We start from the raw sequence: 21,388 nt of genomic DNA, 5'->3' as shown, positions 1-21,388 counted from the left end.
TGCTAATTTTGGCTGCGCGGCTACAAGCGAAGCACAAAATTAGGCCAGACTGAAGCGCTCAAACGCACCGAGGCTTGGGGGAAGGGGAGAAGAGCGCCGAGCCAGGCGCTACCTGAAAAGAACATTATTACTTAAGTTACCCAAACGCTTGTGTTTTGAAACAGCCTGCAACCCCGGCCAGCGCTGCGAACGGCGATTCGAGCACCTTACGCTTTTGGCTGCGACCCCAGCAGCATCTTGGATCATCATGGCCTTTAATGTTCCACTAAACCAGTTGTACTTCGGGACAATAAAACTTTAAGACCTATCATAAAGGCGATTACTAGTCATTAATATCACGACACGTTTAGGTATTGTGCTCAAACTGTTCTGTAATGATTTGTGCTCAATCATACTGATGGTCTTGTTACAAATTAGGCTCCATTTTCAACTAGAAAAAGAAAAGAATGATACTTTTAGAGGAAAAATTACTGTCTCCTGGAAATTGTATCCATCTAAAATCCACAAAGTAAAAAACAATTAACACAGTGAATCTGCCAAAGCAGAAAGAGATTAAGCGATGATTTTATGTCATGTTTTTTTTTTTAATTATAATCGAAAAGGCCCCATACAATTGGTCTTTCAAACACCCAGACTGGTACTGCAGCTGATACTCTGCTGAAGCCATTAAAACAGGAGGAAAGAACATCAGACCTAAAAGCGCTGCAGTTTGACTTCGGCGATGCTGTAAACTCTGGAGGCCTCCTCATATCTTTCCCCTGCCACCCTTTCTACCAGCCCCTCATTCTGAGGAAATCCAAACTCTGACTGTGAAAGAAACGTAGCCCTGGACTGGATTTGCAAAACAATTCACGAACCGTTTATCGAGTTTTGATAAGCGACCTGCGAATTGATCGGAGGTCAGCAAAAATTAAAAGTAGAATTTCCTCTGGCTGGATACTTCCCAGCAAATAGGGCACTGAAACTTGGTCCTCCTGCTCAGGGAAACAAGGCTCTTCTTGAAATTGTAGTAAACATTAAAAAAAAATCACCAATAAAAGGAAAAGCTTCATTTTCTTGAGGGCCTGAGTGGAGTGGGTATCTGTCTGGCGGGCTTCAGCGTTCTCAAAAGCCATGCAGAATATTTTTACATTTACAACTGTTTTCATGCATGCCATATCCACCTAATTTTGGGGCCACATTCTGCTGTCCTTCACACTAGTACCAAAGTAGAACAACTCCAGTGATGTCTCTGAGTTCACCCCAGCATATTTAAGAGCAGAATAAAGCCTTCTATGGTTATGGTGCTGTAAAACCTCACCAGTCTGCTCACCGTTTGAAACGCCTATTTGCCCAGCATCTTTCAGACAAGAAGGCCACAATGCATGTAGCTAGCAAGTCTCAGCAGTTGCTATCGTCCCTCCAGCACCCAGTGGATAATTCCTGTCATACGAAGAGGGAGAGCAACTTCCGATATGAACTGTATACATATTATTTTGGAGCAATTCCATTAGGCCAAACTGATCGTTACAAGGCTGGAAATATTTGTTGCGGGGGGGGGGGGGTTGCTCTGGATTTGTAACGCAGCAGAATCTGGCCCTCAGTAATTTTGCTGTGGATGCATCCGGCCTCGCAGGGCCTGCCCTCCGGAGCTCAAAGTCCACAGCAAGCTTACAGGCTCTGCGCTTGGGTGTGCGCACGCCGTCGCTGAGGCTGTAGGCATAATCGCAAACGCTTGCTAAATAAGCAGCTGGGCTTCATTCTCCTATCCAAGGCCCCAGTCTTCCCGTTTTATACTCCGCAGTAAAAGGCCTGAGCCTTTAACATATCAGTTCGGAGCTAGTATAATGCTACTGACTTTGTTAGGTTGCTCCAGTTTTACCTAGCGTAAGAGAAAACTCACACCCCTTCTGTTTCCTACTGTAACTCCCCGGGGCCCTTCTTGGCAGGAGTTTATAGTCACGCTGTAACTCCAATTGTTCCTTCTAACACAACTAACACAACCTGCATCCACACTCAGAACAGCTCTCAACCGAGCATAGGTCATGGGACAAATCAACATGAGGGGAGTTCCTTCCTACGCTTTAAACACAGCAGAGGCTCCAGCCTCATCGGCACGAGGTTACACTACACAGGGCAAATAATCCCACCGCTGATTGCTTCTCAACTTGCCTCGCGTGTGATTTAATGAGACCTTTTGGGCCAGGAAAGTCAGCACTGCAGCTCCAAGAGCAATCTGAGCAGAAGGTGTCTACAAGGCCCGAACGCAGTTTGCCCAAACGTGTTGGTTAAGCAGAGAAGCAGCGGGCAAGCTAGCCCTGTACGGCTGCACGAGGAAGTGTGTTGGCAGAGGCCCCAGAACCGGCAGGAACGGGGGATCGGCTGTGTGCCTGCCAGGTGGAGTCACCCAAAATGCATCGCATTTCGGATCGGTGCCCGCAAGGTCTCCCCGGGAGGCATTAGTGCAGGTGTGGTTGTGCAGCCCTAGCCTTCACGCAGGCCATAAAACAGCCCATCTGCTAAAACATGAAGATGATACATTAGAAGAGAAGGAACTGAACTGCATTTTTCTACGGGGGAATTGACCCGACGTTGGTCACATCCACAGTCCGCGCGCAGCCTTGCCTTACTGTCATTGAGCGGAGATGGTCGAAGCTTGCCTTTGCCATACTCAAAAACGCTCCTGTATTAAAAAAATAATTAACAAAAAGTCAAAGAATGGAAATATTGAGGAGTGGGGGGGAACATACAGAGGACTTCTGAGAGCAATTCATTAGAAATATTACAGATTGTCAGGTAATCTCTGGATATCAACATGTGCTAATTAGGAAACAACGGCAACCTTCAGCGTGCTGGAATGTCGGCATCTTTCGCTTTTTTCCTAACAGAAGCGGTGAAATGCTTCCTATGTTTCTAATTGCATCCTTGGCCTTTTTCCTTTTAATTGCAGTATGCATTAATACTGTGAGATTTCACCAGGTAATTGTAGGAACAAAACAGCTTCATTTTCTCTCTGAATGTTTTTGCTTTAGTGCATGCAGCAGTTGACAGACGAGCAGCTAACGTTGCCTACAGAGCTGGCAACTTTTTGCAAATAAAAATCCCGTCAGCACAGATAACCTGGGAGAAGCTAAACTAAGGGCCTGCCTATAGCCAGGGAGAGCACTTCCGCCGGAGCAGTGCTCCCCACCGAGCAGCGCAGGTCTCACCAGCGAGAGGTGAGCACCCTACAAGTGAAGACACATGAGTAAACGCCCCTGGACCTTGGGCCATCTCTGTTCGGGCCAGCTCGGGTGGCTGTACTTGCCTTCTGGCACCGGGCAGTGAGGATGCAATGGGAGCAGCCCTGGAGCAGCAGGAAGCAAGGCTGAAGAGCAGCCCCTAGACCCGCCGGGGCCAGCAGGCAGCAGATGCTGGAAAGCACAAAACACCATCCATTTTCTCAAGTGAGGCCTGGCCACAAATAAATAAAAAGCCTCCAAAAAAAATTGGGGTGATGGATTAGTGCAGTCTGCACCTGTACATTAGCAGGGGAAGCTGCACCTGTGGAAGCTGGGCTGCTTTGCTTTAGATTTCAATTGGCTTTGGGTTGTTTTTTTTTTTTTCTGGTGCAACTATTCCACTGTAATGAGGCTGCCACACATGTCCCAAGGCACAGAAGCCTCAGTTAAAACAGAAGGAAGGAATGCTCCCCCTTCTCACTCCAATTTTAGCTTTTTTTTTTTTTTTTTTTTAAAGTTTTCTGCTTGAGTTCACATTTTTCTCCTTTAATGTTTTTGTGGCAGTAGGAGAAACACCATTCCCTAGAATGCATAATATACTTAATTATCATTCTCTGTTAGTTCTCTAGGAAAAAAAAAACTACAGGAGAAATCAGTTTAATTAATGAGTATGACCAAATGCAACCTTAGTTCTAATGCAGTATCATATATTATATGTCCAATTGGGCAGTTGATCTTCCTTGGGTAAAATGAACAGAGATGCAAAAAGCATGGAGCCTGTGAATCAATATTCTAAGCGCAACTAACCTCATTCGTATACTTATTCTAAGCATTTCTGCAGACTTTGATGCCAAGGTCTGTTCCCAAATACTGCTTTTGGCTTCAGTAATGCAGGATCAGACCCATAAAATCTAGGAATAGAAAGGTGTTTCTTGGCAGTACCAAGATTTGTACCATATGGTAAATTCATGAAATAATTAAAAAAATCCCCTCACTCACCACCTCCCAGCTAAGCATTCAAATAGTCCTACCTGGTACAACTTCCCAGAGTGTGCCAAGGACAAGAGTGGCAAGGTTTCATCTGAAAATGAGACTTGGTGATTTAGGTGCTTTTCAAAAGCGCTGCTCTTCACGTATTAAATTATTAAGGAAATATTATGGAACAGGATTATCAGGAAAGGAAAAAAAAATGCAACACGCATTAGCTGGCTTAGTCAGAGGAGGTTTTGCTGCATTCCTCACTCACGGGGACGGCTCCCTCCCTCCGTAATTCCCTGTGCACTCCCAGTCCTCCAGAGACTGCTAGCGTGCATCCTCCTTGCTCAGACCAAAACACTCTGTCTTCTGACAGACGCTCTCACTGCCTCCCATGACTGTATCCCCTCACATCCTTCTGCCTTTTCATAAGCATCCTTGCTCTTTCCCGAATCCCACTTACGCTGTCTCACCTGCAAGATGTGCTTCATTTTTGACCCAGGCCAGACTGTTCACACCAAAGCGGTCTGTACCGCACACAGGCTCCTCAAGCAGTCTCAGCTTCCCGCTCTAAAGACTTCCCTGCTTCTCAAGATACACCGGACTGTACTTTTCATTGAGCTAAGTTTTGAGCAATTCTGGGCTGTGAAATGATGCATTTACTTTTCTTTCCCTTTTAGGGCTCATTCTGTGGCCTCTGTCAAGAGCACAACTCATTCTTTTCCAGAACACTTGGTTACTTTTTCAAGAGAGGCTTTGCTGATCTTCATCTAACGCTGGGGTCAGCGTATTAAGAGGAAAAAATCTGCAGGTAAAACTGAAGGCTCTGTTTTACAGCTGAGGAGGGAATACTTTTATTAAAGAAAAAACACAGAAATGACAGGGGAAAAACACAGAGAGAGTGGCCAGTCTTCAGGCCTAATTAACCACTGGTGTAAACAGATGTCACTGCAATCAAGCCAGAAGACTTAGGCCACCCACTAGCCCTGTGTACAACCCCAACACGATCCCCAAAATCTTACCGATATGGGGCTGTCAAACACGAGAGCCAGACGCACGCTTGGGTACAGAGGTCATCGTCATCTCCCCTACGCCCAAGGACTACCTGCTCCCAGCTCACCAAAGCAGAGTCACTCTAGTGATCTAGTTTGGCACATGGGCTGCTCACATCACAGCCCTTTTCTGAAACAGAGCTACTCCAGGGGACCTCTAAATGGAGCCGTACATTTCTGGAGCACAGGTGCACCCCGCACTGCTCTGAGTGCGTTTGAAACCTGGAAGGGGGCTGTCTGCACCGGCGGGTCGTCATAGGCTTAGCCCTGCTCAAGCCTGCTGAAATGCCAAAGGCTTGGCAGGTCCAAGGGGGCCACCAGCGGGATTTGACTAGCGGGCTATAGAGGTGGATACTCCTGCTCAGATTTGTCAGGTTAAAGAGTTGAACAACAGTATCAACACGTTTGAGGCTGGGATGGCACAGCCAAAAAGGTTTTGTGGCTATGGTGCCGAGTGGGACGTTACAGAGCACTTTAAAACGTTACAGAGCATTTAAAGTCATGTTACTGGAGTCCAGTATGTTCAGGCTCAGATGCATTACCAGGAAAAATACATTTCAACTCTCATATACAGGAAAACATGAGTTTTTACATCAACATCCAAATGAATGCACCCATCTCTAGCTGCTTCTGCTGACAGGAATACCACCTGTATAGCGTATTAAGCTTTCACAATGTTTTTGAGGCTTGTTTAAACAAGCATTTTGTTTAAGCCTAGATTCCGCAATTCCTTAGAGCCTCTAGATTCAAGCAATGCTTACCAAGTGCAATACAGGCATTTTATTAATAGTCCAAATTTGCAATGATAAATCCTTCCTCCAGCTGCCATAAGTGCAAAATTTCTTATTGCCCATGTTATTCTGTACCCCTTTTGGACACAGTTAGTTTTCTGAGGGTCTAATTTAAAGTAAACAGTGAGCGACCTACACAACTTCTCCTTTAAAAAGAAAAAAAAACAAAAAACAGAAGTTGAAGCTGCAGGACCAAATTTAGAAGAGAAAAAAAAGTAGCTGGCAAAAAAACTAGCACAAGAACATCAAATGTAGCATAAACTCCCACTGCCATTCTGTTCCACTACAAATAAATGGAGACCATATAGAACTGAACTCATTGAGTCAACGCAGTGAATGTACAAGTCTTTCAATTTTAACCCTTACAAAAATGTGCCATTTCTTAAATTATGTGCAAAGAAGAGATTAAAAAAGAGTGAATGAGTACATCAGATGCTTTTACTGACTGTGCCTGTGGTAATGATTCATTTTCCCTCTCTACATTCCCTCACTAACACAGCTAAGAGTCAGCAAAAGCCCATACTGTATACGCAGGTAAACAGACCATGGGTGAAGTATGCATTTTTCAGCTCTACCTAAAACCACCCCTGTAACGGTCAGAAATACATTCTAACTTATGAAAGAAAAAAGGGAACTGCACCAATTAATTTAGGTTTGCCTCTAACCTTTTTTATGCTCTCACTTTAAAGGCACCTCTTCATTTTTAGTGACCACTAGCCAAAGGCTAAAAGAGTTTTCCCCCCTAAGTAGTATTCCAAAGCAGAGGTGAAACACTAAAGCTCTGCAAACCCACCCAGTATTTTGGATCTACCACCAGGACAGGGGAGGCAGCTCCTCTGTCTGGTCACCCCCGCCTCTCTCCTACCCCAGCGCAGGCCAGGATTCGCAGGAAGGAGAGGCACTACGTTGCGGGCAGGGTGGCGTGGAGCTAGGAAAGCAGATGCTGCAGGTGGCATGCTGCTCCCTGAGCCTGGCGGCTCTCAGAGAAAGGCACAAGCAGCTCTCTCAAACAGTAGTAACGCTCCCTTTTTTGTACTTTAGCCATGGAGGCAGGGGAGAAAAGAGGAGACAAGATGGGATGCAGAGAGGGAAAGGCCAAGGGCAAGGAGTAGACCCAACAAACAAGGAGGAAGAGCTGCATCCCCATCAACGGTGCTGCTGCCCAGTCTGGCGAGTTCTCTGGTTTCACCTCTGGATAGCAGCTGGAGAAGAAAACACCACGAGGTAAATCACAGAAGCTGTCCCTGCTTCTTCCTGTCATGGACTTTCCCACCACAAATGGATGATCAGAAGGCTCCCAAACCCCCCTCTTACAAAGACATCCACCTGCCTGCAGAGATCCATCTTCACAACCTGCCTGCCAGAGTGGCCAGCAACCTGGAGCTTCACTCAAAGGCACTGGCATATTTGTAATAGCTGAGCAGAAATAGCCACCTTCTGGGAGAGATTCCCAGCCAGGGGCTGGCCAAGGCCATGAGGCATCATTGCCCGTGTCCTAGCTCATGCCCGGGTGGATTTGCTAATCATCCACACCCAGGGGACATTGCTCGTGTGTTTCCTGCTAAGTCAAAAAGTCAGAATAAGGTTACTGTCCTTATATGCCTACACCTAAAATCCAGTGTTGTTAATCTTCCTGTTAAAACTTTTTTCAACCCTCTCTTCTGCTAGCTTTCCTTAACCAAATGTTCAGTCCAGGCCCTAAGGGCAACAGTAGAAGTTAAGCAGATGTCAAGTGATGATAACTGGACTCTACGCACACACACAGATGCTATTGCCATGCAAGGCAGCAGCCAGAAACCTCTTTTTGCTGACACTGTTCTCCAGAGGCAACCTTTTCTCACCTGAGCAGCTAAGAAAGTGCAAGTGCTGCTCTCCTACTCGTAGGAAAAACTGCCTCCAAGAACGCCAGCGTGTTGCTCTTACCAGCGAGAGCAGGGGCCCCACATTTGTTTTGGTTTGTTTTGGTTTTAAAACCAGAACAATATAAAACTAACCACGTCCGTTAGGAAAACATTGTCTTCCATGAGATGTTCAGGTGAAAGACCTCAGACTCCCAATGTATTTCTGGTAGCTCTCACAGCTGATGTGGGCAAAACAATGGGAAGAAAATTCCTTTTTTTTTTAATTTAGCAAAGATTCACCTTAAATAAATGGAAGCAGGGAGATCTTGAAATAAGCCTTAACAAGTTTTAATCACACTTTTTCTTTTTGCGAGCTAGCCGTCATTCAGTAGCTAGGTGGTTCTAAATAAAGAACTCTAGTCAACAACAGGAAATAACTCCCACAGAAAAAAAAAAGGGCAGAATACAAACTCTCAGCAACTCTTGCACATAGCTCACAACGGCCTTTTGTTCCATGCACGTTAAGTCTAAAATCTTTACTTTTCAGAACATGTTCTTGCTCTTTCTAAGTAATTAAATGTTTTCTTGCTGCAAGTGTGGCTCCCTTGCTTGCCTTTCTCCCAAAACCATCACGTCGAAGAATCAGAAAATCAGAAGCTATTCTCATGTCATTTAATAACTAGGAGCATCCTAGGGGTGCCACATGGTGACCAGGGGGTTCAAATTTTACTTTTTTGGGGGGTGGAGGGGCTTGCACTGTTGCGTGCTCAGCTTGAGACAGTTTATAGGCTTCTTAACGTTCAGAAACCACTTAATGTTCAGCAAGTACAGAGCACCTGGTCTGTGGGGAGGGGGATAAAGGAGAAACCACACATCTCTAGGCACTTTAAAAAAAAAAAAAAAAAACTCAGGCTACTATCTAGAATCGTCTGCTTTTAAATTATACAAGATGTTATGGGCCAATGCCTGCAAACACTACCTGCAAAGACTACTCGTCTCCTTCTTCTCACAGCCTTCCCGAATGCAGCAGAACAGCCTGGCACGGGGATCTGAACCTGCAGTAAGATAAATGCCACAGCCAACAACATGCAGGAAGCACAGACTGCCCTTCCAAAGGAAACATTTTCAGCTGTGACCCCAGGATTTCTGGAGTTTCTACAATTCAGATTAACCTGCCGGGGCTGACAGGCTACTCCTGCTTCGTTGCACTGGTTAGACGGAGGGGAACAAGCACGTCCCCACTGATGCCATTCTGCCACCCTCCTTCTCCACCCAGCCTGCAGCTCATCCTCTTGGTAGGAAAACAGCAAAAGTGCCTGGCTACGTGGGAGAGCTGAGCTGTGAGCAGAGCTGGTTGGAGCTGAATGTGCTCAAGCCTTTTTGGGCAGGAGAGAGCGAGAAGAGGCTACACCTTGTTCTCCACAAGACAAGGTGCTTTGACACGCTCTAGGAAGAAATCCTATCTAGTACAGATTCAGGCAGAAGGGTGACGAGGATAAAAGGCTTTCAGAGATACTGGAAAGCAGGCTGGGAACAAAAGAAGCAAGGACCAGCCTGGAAGAGAACATAAGCCTACAATTAACAAGTAAGAAACTTAGACATACCAGCTCTTGATGGATGAGAAACTACAGGAATATTAGAAGGAGGAGGGGAAAAAAAAACCCAAACACAACAAGAGTTTGTTCTGGTTAAACTTCAGGCTGTGAAATACAGTCTAAAGCTGCTTTCACAGGAGTCTGTCTAGCCTACACTGCCCACAATACCTACACAAATAGCTCTATATTCTCGTAACAGGGCATTCAGGAAAACCAGCTTTAACAATCTGTACCTTTTTTTTTTTTTTTTTTTTTTAATTCCTTAAAGTTTTCGTTTGTGGTCTGCTGCTGTCAACAACTTAGCTCTTCCATTAGCTGGCATTTGGGAACACATCTCAATCCTACCACAGCTTCCAGTTTAGGCTGAACGTAGATGATGTCAGTCTTCAAGAAAGGGGATGAAGCCCACTCTGCCCCATGGAAACTTACCCTGCAGTCCCTCCCGGAAAGGTGGGATTGTCCCCTCAGTGGAGGAGGGCAACTCCAGAACAAGCACGTTGCAGACTCAGGCCAGACTCTGCCATCCCTATTTTCACTCACCAGACACACCTTAGTTTATAAGAAACAGGAGGAGACTGTTCCCATAGCTTCTTTAGGAACACTTCTAGAATTTGTGACAATTATCTTCTGGAGTAAGAACACATAGGTACCAGATTTCAGAGGCCACTTGATTCCAGCATCTTTCTATCAAACACTTAACATGATTTGATCACCTTACAACCTACCTCTAAAGCCAATTTTCATTTTAGAAATAAGCCTTATTCAAATTATACATCTGCAAGAATTGAGGTTTCAGATCCAGACTGGGTTTTTGCAACTGGAATATGTGAGCTAGCTCGGCATGCATGTGCATGCGCATTTGTGTCACCAGAAGTTTACAGGAAGACCAAATCAAATTTGCTTCGTAATGCAAAACGAACATGCAGACTGGAGCAACTCCACATTCAAACGTAGCCCAGAATAAGTCTTCATGGTTGTAATACAAAGTCAGCAAAAGTAGGTTCAAACCTGAACCTGCCATTATAGCCTCTTCTGATTTCAAAAAGACGACGCTGCTGATCGGTCCAGACTCCTCCTGAACTTTCAGAAAGGAAGAAAAATCAACAAGGCAAAGTACCAAACAGAAGGTGCCCCACCGTTTCCCGGTTCTCACCCATTAGATGAAATACTACAACCATTTCAGTGCAAGCAGCATGCTTTAAAAGATGTAGTCTCTCTCTCGCTCTTTCTCTCTCACTCAATGATATTTCTGCCCACATGCACTGACACATACAGTGTCTAACAAGGCTGTGATTCATTTTCAGTTCTAGTCATGCTCACAAGTGATGTAGCACACTCGCTGTGCCTTCAGGATCTGCGTAATTTAGCTTCATTTTCTCTGCCCCCACCCTGCATTAAGTGAAGTTCCAACAAAGCCAAGTCATCTCCCACCAACTCACCCTCCCACCTGCTTGGGGGATGTGTACAGCAGGAATCTGATGAATAATAATAATAAAAAAAAAATCAGAAGAAAAAGAAGGGGATGAGAGATACCACGAGTTGTTAGAAAGCTTTCTAACATCTACAGGGAGTGAATAATAATAATAATGGGATGTATAGTACAGGATCACTGAAGAAGCTGCATCAATCCTGAATCACCCCACCTAACGCGTTAAAACAGTAATGTGTCTTACATCATGAATATCATGCATGTTCATGCTACAAAATAAGACTGACCCATTAAATCATATGATTTATAAAGGCAAACACTTCACCAGCCTCTCCCACAGTAACCCGGTAGTCATCATTCACTTGTCCTGTTGCAGTGACTTTGACCAAGCACGAACGCCAGCAAAAGCCTTTATTGTGTCGCATCTATAAACCTCTTGCCTCCCCTGGCTACTATCCATCATGAGTTACATGTGGTGGTTTTGCGATACAAATCACAAGCTGCTTCTGAGCTAAACTCCATGTATTTGAGGCATGAGGCCAAGCTCGAACAAAGTGAAAGACGGGCTTTCTATTTGATAAATCTCATTATATCACTGGCATTCAAAATACATCTCAGATGCAGAAATGCATTACAAAGTAGTTCTACAGTTACTCAGAAGAGCCAAGATGCTTTAACATGTAAGTTAAAAAGTGTTTACACCCCCATCACACTAACTTTTCTAACTCTCTCTCCCCACCCTCAACCTGGAACTATGTTTTGATGGAATAGAAATCTTGATTTTTGAAAGAAAGAAAAACAAGTCAACTGTATTTCTTTAGCAAAAGTCCCCAGACAAGCATGAGTCACTGCAGACTCCTTGAAGCAGATGTTGGTGATCTGCATGACTTCCTTAATCCCTAAGCAATGACACCAGGAAGGAAGAATTAGCAGCAAAAGCTGGAAGGTGCTTCAACATGGTAGATATAATTACTGACAGGGCCACCATCACCACACTGGGAAAGAGCTACAGCAAACTAAGAGGACACATAAGGCCCGTCTCCATTCACATGAAACATGTGTCCGAGGCTCCCCACCAAACCAGAGAAACCTGCCAGCTACACAGACTCCCATGTTGCTGACCCCTATCCATGATCAACACGAGCAAGCCAGAGCAGAGATTAAATTCCCTGCCTGCTGTAGGGGCCCATCTCCTGCTCCTCGCTCGCTAACGGGTCACTCCATTTGGCCTCGCTGCTTGCCAGCGTGCTTACTTGCATCTCCCTGGCTCTGGCACACTTACCCACACTTGCAAAGGCAGAGCCCAAGAGGACACCTGAATTTTGGGCCATCCCAGGCCTGTCCAAGCCCGATGGTTGGAGAAGCTGGAGTTCTTCCCCCTGCCTTCCCACCAACCCTCTCTTTTCTGCCAGAACAAGCCAGCCTGAGCTGGTCAGAAACCTAAGAAATACGATGAAATTTCCTTGCGGTCTTTTGTTCTCCTCCTGAGAAGCTCTCAACTCTATCCAAAGGATAGATGGAGGAGTGACCACAGCCAGGATGGGCTTGACATATACCATACATGACTGTGAAGGAACCACACCATCCTGTGGGGCTGTCTGACACGACGAAGGGCTCTGGGAACTCTGAAACATTAGGAGGAGGGTAGTTCCTGGGCTGGATTGGGAGTATCGGATCAGGCAAGGAAAGCAGCTGGCTGTCACTTTAGTGGACAGACTACTACTGCCTCATTTTGCAAATTGAAGAAATGAAGCACAGGGAAACTACGGGATGGCTAGTAGAAGCTTACTGTGGAAATGAAAGCCAAATCCACGTATTTTGATTTCCAGAGCGTTCAAGACAAGTCCAGCCTTCTTCATCCACAAAGTCACATTGTAAACGTCCTCAGGGCAGGGCCTGTACCTCTCATTTGCTTTACTTCTGTGGCTTTCAATCTTTCCTGGTTTGTAGATCCGTTCACGCTTTCCAATAGGGATGTGCATTTAAACTTGCAGACAACTGGCTTGCTCTCCCCAGCTTTTCTGCACATCTTACACGTAGCCTGTGGACTGTAGTGAGCTGAAAACCGTGGTCTCTTCTCTGTGGGCCCTGCTGCAGACTCCCACGCGTCCCTCACTTCCCGCTGATTACTGCACACTTTAGAAGTCAGTAGCAGATATTTTCAAAGTAGCCCTAACTCAGTCTAGTTGCCCTGATTCAAGACGAAAGCTCAGAGCTTCCCTGTCATTTCAGTATTTCCCATCTCAGGGTATGGGAGTTGTTGATCTCCCACATGAAAATGCATTATGCTGTCAGCCCAGCCTAAGGGCTGTTATTTAATTTACTTGAGGAGGTAAGTGAAAGCCCCTTCATGCAAATGCTTACAATGTGATCCGGAAAACAGCAGGTGTAATTAGATAAAATGGCAGCAAAGCCCACCAGGGAAATAATGTTAATTTATGAGGATTTTCCTTTTCACCTCCCTCTCAGCAAGATTTGAAGCCAAGGGAAAAAAAAAAAAAAAATCAGAATGCACCTCCATGATATATCTCTTGGTGAAGCAGAACAACAGGAGAGCCATCGCGGTGGCAGGATTGGCAATCCCTGCTCCTAAGCGATGAAGTGCTGAAAGCAAAAAACTGCTCGGTCACTGTCATAAACTATTCCCAGTGGAGACATAATGAGCCAGCACCCCTAAACTTCACACCATCTCCTGACCATGGCCTAACCGGGCAACGTAGAAGATTACTCACATGATAAAGCCATCACTGCAATCCCCTCCCCCTAATAATAATAATAATAATAATAATAATAACAAATCAGTGCCATTTTGCAAGTCTTCAGGGCAGATCTGGCATTTCTTTCCCTCAAAAACATCCACCAAAGGAGTTTGACCAGACTTTGTCACAGCACCATCGCTAAAGCAAGCGCGCTGGAGCACGGCACACTCAGCGCACGGGTGCAGCTCAGTGCTACAAGCGGCAACGAAGGTCTCGCAGGGGCCTCGGGAAAGCCACAGCTCTGCCTCTCGGCTTGCTGGCGGTTCCCTCCCCCCCAGAAGCCGGCCAGGAAAGTCCCCTCCTGACGGCTGACCTGCCACTACGAGGATGGATTTTAGCTAGCCAACGTGCTCCTGGCTATTAGGAAGGAGAGGCATTTTTTGTTACTGAGTAATTACTCTTTGCGAAATGGCTTACATCCCTACTTGATTAGGTCACAACCCACTGTGAACAAACTGATGTAACAGAGATATCTTTAACCTGCTAAATTAAGGCATACTTTCTCAATATAGAAAGCTTCATTGAAGCCGTGCACGGGGCACTTAGTGAAGGCATCTCGGCCCAACGTGTAGCATTAACAAGCAAAGGACTGGTGAGACTCAGAGCCAACCTGCACCCGTCCCACTTGCACATTCACCAAAAAACAGCTGTCTGGTTTGCTTGCTGTGAGGGTACTAAATGACTCAAAGTGATCACAGTCGTTTGACACCAGCAGTTAAATACGTAATGGCAATAATCTGATGACATGCATGGCAGGAAAGAGGAGATTTTTTTCTTTCTTTGCTGTTTAAGAACTTCCCTATACTTTCCCCCCAAATAAAAAAGAGAAGGCCTCTTCCTCTAGGCAGGGATACACTTGTTAAAGCAATCAGAAATGCACAAAGTTATTTTTTATACACAGCACAGACACCTGCATTGTAAGTGCCAGCATTGCCACAGCCAGGCTTCCCAAAACACAGCCCAAGGAAGCCCCCCAAAATGACCATTATTTGCAGCCAGCCTAGGTCACACGGCAAATAGGTCTGATTATGATTCTCTCCTTTGCCCAGCCAAAACCCCCCGAGCTTTAATGTCCCTCCACAAAAAAGCCTTCAGCCGCCTGGAGAGCAGCAGCTTCACCGCCATTTCTATCACGTTACTCATCGTAGCACACCGGGTTTGCTTAAAAGCAAACCAAATTCCCCAAGCCTGTAACTACCAATGACTTCCCGATTTTGGAACGTGCCCTTCTATTAAAAAGGGAGCCATTTGCTTTATGGACCATGGCCTTCATCTTTCCAACAGTTATGCCCGTGCTTAGCAGGAGCACGCGAACCCTTCAATCCAGTGTAAGCACTTGTAGACGTGGGGCCAACAATTCCTGTGGCAGTTAAAAACACATTATACAAGTATGATGGAAAAACCTGACTGCGACGCAAAACCTACCCTCCTCTTCCCATTTCGGGGGGGCTACGGGGGGCTTGGGGAAACACTCACGATGTAAATATATGTGGCGAGGGGGCCTGGATAGAGCGAGCGCTATTAACAGCTTTATACCACATTGGCTTTTTAAGTCTGGAAACCGACTGGGTGTCATTTAATCTCCTCGATTAAAATCACTTAGCGAATATTGTATTGTTGCGCCGCTGCTGCTGCCGGGTCGGCGCGCAGGGGCCTCGCCGGCTCGCTCACGCCTGATGAAACCTAGCCCAGGAGCAGCTGCCCGAATCTGTGTCAAGCTGCATCTGGCACCCATCTATCTTCCAGCCAGCTACGTTCACCTCCAAAATCACACAAAAGCGGCCGCGGAGCACCCTGCAGCCACTCCAACACACCAGTCTTTGTCTCATCAAGCTTGTTAAGCAATTTAAAGCAATTTATTTTTTAATTTGCCTTGTATTTTACAGTGGCAGCTTTTTTTTTTTTTTCCAAAAGAAGAGAAGTTAAAAAAAAATTGAGGGGGAAAGGGAAAAAAGTGCCTTTTTTTTTTTTTAAAGCCTGTCAAGCTCTCAGTAGACTATCATTAAACCAGTTTTGGCTGAAACTGTATGTTTAGGGGTTTTCCAATGGAGACACTCTGGTGCCTGCAACACTCAGACAGGGAGGGGAGGCTGCTATACAATTGTTGAATTGTTGTCATGGCTATTAAATATGCTGTAGCACAAATACCCAACCGGGCTGAAGGTTTGCAGTGTACTGGCTCTGGAGAGGTATCAAAAACACTGGTATTAACTAGCAGATAACTGAGTTATACAAACACTGAATAAAAGATTAAGTCAAAAGTTGTAAAAGGTTTATTAACTTCAGACCAATCCCTTCCCCCCCCCTTCCTCCCTCTCACCCCCTACTTGGGGCTTTAATACCCTGTAAATTTCAAATATTTGACATTTACTGTAGCGCTGATTTGCCCGAGTCTCCTCTAACGTTTGGGGCAAAACTGCCTCTTCTCTGTGTGCGTTTTCTGCAGAGGACGGGAGTTTTGCTCCGGCGTCTCGTTAGGCTTACGAGAGTCTGCCTGAGAGAGGGGCACAGTAAAGCCATGACTTGCTGACTAAAACAGGTTAATGAAAAACAGGTTAGTGACTGAAATTGAAACTTGTCATTTCTCTCCAGAAAACGGCGCCTTGTCAAGATAAAGGGGAGCCTATTAAGCAGCTTTCAGAGCAGCGCCGCTCGGAGCGGCCGCGCAGCGGGGCGGAGGGGCAGGGGCGCTCGGCCCGGCCCGCGCCAGCCGCCGGGGAAGAGGCGTTGGCCAGGGCGGCAGGCGCAGGGCGCGCGGNGCAGCGGGGCGGAGGGGCAGGGGCGCTCGGCCCGGCCCGCGCCAGCCGCCGGGGAAGAGGCGTTGGCCAGGGCGGCAGGCGCAGGGCGCGCGGGCAGCCGCGCTCCCCTCCCAGGCCGAGGGGAGCCACCCAGCCGAACAGGTAGCGTGCCGGGCCGCCGCGGCATGCGGCCTTGCGGGAGGAGGGACTGCAGCTCCGGGTGGCAGGCCCAGCGTGAGGACGCTCGTGGGTGAAGTCAGGAGGCGTTTCCTAGATGTACACCAAATGCTGCGAACTATGGGACGAGCAGGAGAAACAGGATCTGTCGAGCAGGCTAATTAAAGTGCATTTTCCCCACGCAGACTCATACATGTCTCTCCAGGCTATAAGGCCCTTGTTTCTTGCCTCAGCCCAGAACAGAATGAGCGTATTCTGCATTTCTATGGCAATTTGCTCTCTGCACTTCTCAGAAAGGAGAAATAGAAAGTACGCATCTTAAGAAAATGATGTTTGCACACTCACAGACACACACACACACACCGCCCTCTACCTCTGCTGTTACTGGTGTTGTGACCATTCCCTTTGCACCTGATCTGTCTCTCCATTGCGTGTCCCATGCTAACCCCATTTTAAAAACCGTAAGCACGCTCCTCTCCTGTGAGCTTCCCAGAGTAACCACGTATAGGAGAATTCATGTGCTTGTGCAAAGGGTGCAAGTCTGGCCCCTGACATTGCTGCTCTTCTACCCCCGAGGCAAGAGTGAGATTTGTTTAAGCCCTGCGTAGGGTCATATTATGAGGATCTCTACAAACGAAATCGTGCTGAGAGGCCGAGCGCAGGCCCCGGGCAGCCCCCTCCGGCCCCCGGGCGAGCTCTGCAATGGGAGCAACGGCAGGGAGGGAGCGGGGCCACTAGGAAACCACCACAGATCAACAACTCATTTTGCACAGGCCACCGAGCCAACCTCTGGGCACCATTGGAACGAGTCAGCATAAAGGTGACAAAGCTCTGCGTGCCATGATAAATCATCCCGACCAGCCGGCAGAAAATCCATGCGCTGACAGAGTTAGCTTATATATATATTTTTTTTTAAGAAAAGAAAAAAAGCAGAGTTCTCCCCCCCCATCTATAAATGCCCATATGGCAGATATCACGAGGGGCGTTCTCACATCCCGCTCGCCGAGAGCGCCGCTCCTGCTAACCGAGCCTCTGCACAGCGCGCTCTGCGTTTTGCTGTACGTCACGCCAACAGATGACGCGAGCGACACCGGTAGCCCAGGGAATGGGTGCAGGTGCTGGCGTGTGACCTATTTCCAGGCTGCCGAGGTTTGTTTTGCGAGGAACGTGCAATCTAGTGACGGAGGGTGGAGTGAATCATTGCAAGTCAGGAATGAATCCTGTTTATTGGATCTGTGCTTTCAGAGGGAAGTAACAGGCCAAAATGAAAGCGCAGTGTCTCTGCTTCAGAGTCCTAGGGTGCTAAGGACAGGGATTTTCGTGGGAGAAGGATGAAAATTAAGGAGTTGTGAAGCCTGGATGAGGCAAAAGGTGACCCAAATGGAAGCCACAAGGAAAGCAAAAGGAGTATAAATTCAGCAAAGATGCATAGCCTAAGTTCATCGTGTGATTAAACTTGACAAAACCTGAACGAAAGAAAAAACCTTCCAGTTCAGAAGTGCACGCATTAAAACGCACAACGTCAGGGTACAGAGCTACCTTGCTATGCACACTCAAACCAGTCTGGAGCTGCATTTTGAATGCTCATCGCCCCCCAGCTCTTTCCCTGCCACAACCCCTACCACCTCACCTCTGCGCGCAGAGGAAAAGAGGTGCTACCTTAGCACGGCTCCTGGCACAGCCCGAGGACCTCCTCATCAAGCTGGAGCGGAAGTAAGGAAGCGAATGCATCCACGCAGTGGGAAGCAGAAACCTTTGCTGCTTATAGAACGAATATCTCCAGAATCTCGTTTCCTTAACAGCATCAAGAAGGAGAAATACTATAAAGACAAATAGGACTTTCTCCTCCTCCCCAATATTAGTGCTTTCCAACAACCCATTCATTCCTCAGAAAATATTCTGCTCCCCCACCTGACCATTAATAGGCAGTACCCTGCTCAGCACTGCTACCAGACATTTCAGGTTTTGTGTCCTGTAAACAGGGGGGAAATATATTCTCTGTTCATTTACCAGGTGGAATATTTCTTTAATTATTCTCCTCTCACACGATATAAGCAACAAAACGAGCCCCGTGGCAACATGGTAAATTTTCACCGCTACGTCTCCCTCTTGCAGAATTCTCTCTGGCATGGGCTGAGCATCCTTGGTTTCCTTGTCACTTGACACTTTTGCCGTGTTTTAGAGCAACTCCTCCAAAGAAGGGGAGGGCAGCAGTCTGACACAACGTTGGTTGGTACTACATGGCATGTGCATGCTGCTTATGTGGCCAAAACCAAACAAAACGAGAACAAAAACAACCCTCCCCAAAACATCCCATTCCCTCTACCAATTATGGGAATTTCCCCAGTTCTGATTTTTGGGAACACCTGGCAAAGCCGCGGTGTCTATGCCCCTTACAATATCATTTGAGAGAAATTATTGTTTAAGAAATAAAGGGAAGAGAAAGCTTTTTCAATGGGAAAAGCAGATGACTTAATTGCATGGAGCTGTTTTCATATCAGGTGTTGTGCTCATTACACGAGTTTTACTCTAGCACAGCCAAGAATTCTCTTCTCTAGTTATCTATAAATCAGGGCTGGAGAGAGAAGAAAAAAGGGTTGTAAGCTGGGCAGAGGGCTTGAAGGCAAATAGGAGACAAAAAGAAAAAGAAAAAAAAAAAGAAAAACACCCACAGCTTCAGACTGGTGCAGGAAAAGAAGAGAAGCCCTCCAAAGCAAGGAGGTGGGTAGGGAAAGGGAAAGGGAAGAGGGGGATCTAGACCCGATTATGGCAGCAGGAAACGGGTTTTTTTGTTTGGTTGTTTTTTTTTCCTCCCTCCAGCATTCATCTGGACAAAAATAATTAGGATCGAGGTGCGAGTCCAAGAGGCCAGTAATGGGGAAATTTGCTAAACTAGAAGCAGAAGATGATCCAGTTTGGACAAGAAGCTTAAGCAGAGGAAAATCGGGAGGAAAAAGGCAGTTTGGAAACTTGTGTAGAGAAGATAACAGCAGGATTTAGCAACCCTATGGAACGGGAAGGGGGATGGGTAAGGAGAGGGGAGTTAAAAACAACAAGAGTTGCGAGCTATGTTTCGTGGCACTAATTCAGCAAAGAAACAGACTCAAATGGATGTAAACAATGGACTATTCATTGGGGGTTTCATTCCCTGCCACCGAGCAAACTATTGTCTGGAAGTTTTAAATACTCCCTTCGCTCACACACACACACTAAATTACAGAAAATGTGAAGCATTATCAGATAATCCCAACAACTTTCCTCCGAATCAATGCCCTCAAGCAGCCACAGTGCCCTGTAGGCTCTTCTTATGGCCATCTGCGAACATGTTTAGGAAAATAAATGATTATGACCCCAACGCAACAGTTCTGTAGGGGCCTGGAAGTAAAAACCACACTGAAAACATCTGAATGGCACACATAAGGTTTTTGAAACTTTAAAGGCAGTTCTGCTCTTGACTGCTCCGTGTCTCCCTCGCTCACTTTTAAAGCAAGTGGTGGTTGTTCGGGCAAGCACACCGCAGTAGCACGGTGCCTGGTGCTTGCTATACAGTTAAGATCAGACTTTTGGCTTGTAAGCCAGGCTCTGCTGGTGCAGAAATCATCCAAAAGTAGCACAGAGGAGATCTGATGGTGCCATTTCCATCTGGCTGTTAGGAGGCAAGCCTTGCGCGCCTAGGGTCAGATTGGGAGCTGCAGCAGCTGGCCTGAATTCACACGTAGCTTTGCTGCCCTCGAGGGAGTAAAGGACAGGCAGTGGCTAAGAGCACGGGTAGCTGAGCTCTGCTGAGGCCTGAAGACGTCCCACCCCGAGCGTCCTTTCCACCACTCAACAGGAGCCTTCCACACTGGCAGAAGATGATGTGCACGTCCCTCACACTAGCAATATGGCACAGCAGCTGAACCAGTGATGGAGAGTTTGGGGCCGCATCTCTGGACTGTAGAAGGTGCAGGTGCACCTTTCCTTCCGACACTTCTCTTACTGAAAGCTGGACAATAATTGGACATGGGTATTTGTTCATCTGAGCTTTGCCTGTTAGAGCTCTAGCAATATCCTCTCCTGAGCACCAGAGCCATGATGGGGCATTCTGGTACCCTACGCTCACCTCTCTGGCTCTCAAAGGTGGACTTGGCTCTTCAGGTCACCCAAGTGCAAGTGCTCGCTGCCTTCTGACACCCCAGTCCCTGGGGAGGAAGAGTCTCAGGCTCCCCAGGAAAAGGCTAGCAACTGCAGGAGGCATTTGTAGGCCATGATGGAAGAGCAGGCAGGTTACCTGGGCTTCCCTTTTCCTCACCTACACAAGGGCACATGCATAAAGGACCTTTCATGGTTTGTCCTTCCCGTGTGCCTGGGCAAAGGCTCAAAAGGCCTATCTTGTCTGCAGTCCTGGGGAGCACAGGCTGTACAGCCTCCCTCAGCATCTCTAACGTCTGGCAGGATATGACCTGTCTTGCAGCAATACAGCCAGCCTGGCTGCAGGGAAAAAGCTCCTGACAAGGCTTTCTCACAGCATTTCTTGCCGTCGCCCAAGCCCAAAGCTACATAAGCACAGTGCCTCTGTTCAGCGTTACGTCACAGCACTCCCACCAAAAGTTACACGTACAGAAGGACTTGGACACCCATCAGGTTTCTACTAAACTTCTTAAAACCCTGACTCCTTGAGCTGGAGGCTTGTGGAAAGGAGGGAGGGAGGGGAGAGAAGTCTTTTCTTATCCTTAGTCTTAGGCATATGGGTAACAGCAAAGCACCTAATTCTGTTTTGCCTCTTATGCAGAAGTGCTGCATGTTTCACTGAGCCCTGGGAGCACACAAGCAACAGGCAGCCCACACACAC

At 46.9% G+C, this 21,388-nt stretch overlaps 1 protein-coding gene across 1 annotated transcript in view; it reads right to left on the bottom strand.

Moving 5' to 3' along the window:
• Window positions 1–21,388, bottom strand: part of SERTAD2 (SERTA domain containing 2) — a 78,083-nt gene that overhangs the window by 19,768 nt on the left and 36,927 nt on the right. The gene's annotated exons all lie outside the window — the stretch shown is intronic.

The sequence above is a fragment of the Apteryx rowi genome, unplaced genomic scaffold, assembly GCF_003343035.1.
Source record: "Apteryx rowi isolate R43461 unplaced genomic scaffold, aptRow1 scaffold_53, whole genome shotgun sequence".
Classification (NCBI taxonomy): domain Eukaryota; kingdom Metazoa; phylum Chordata; class Aves; order Apterygiformes; family Apterygidae; genus Apteryx; species Apteryx rowi.
The sequence above is the reverse complement of the archived record's forward strand: the minus strand, read 5'-3'. Positions and strand labels throughout refer to the sequence as shown.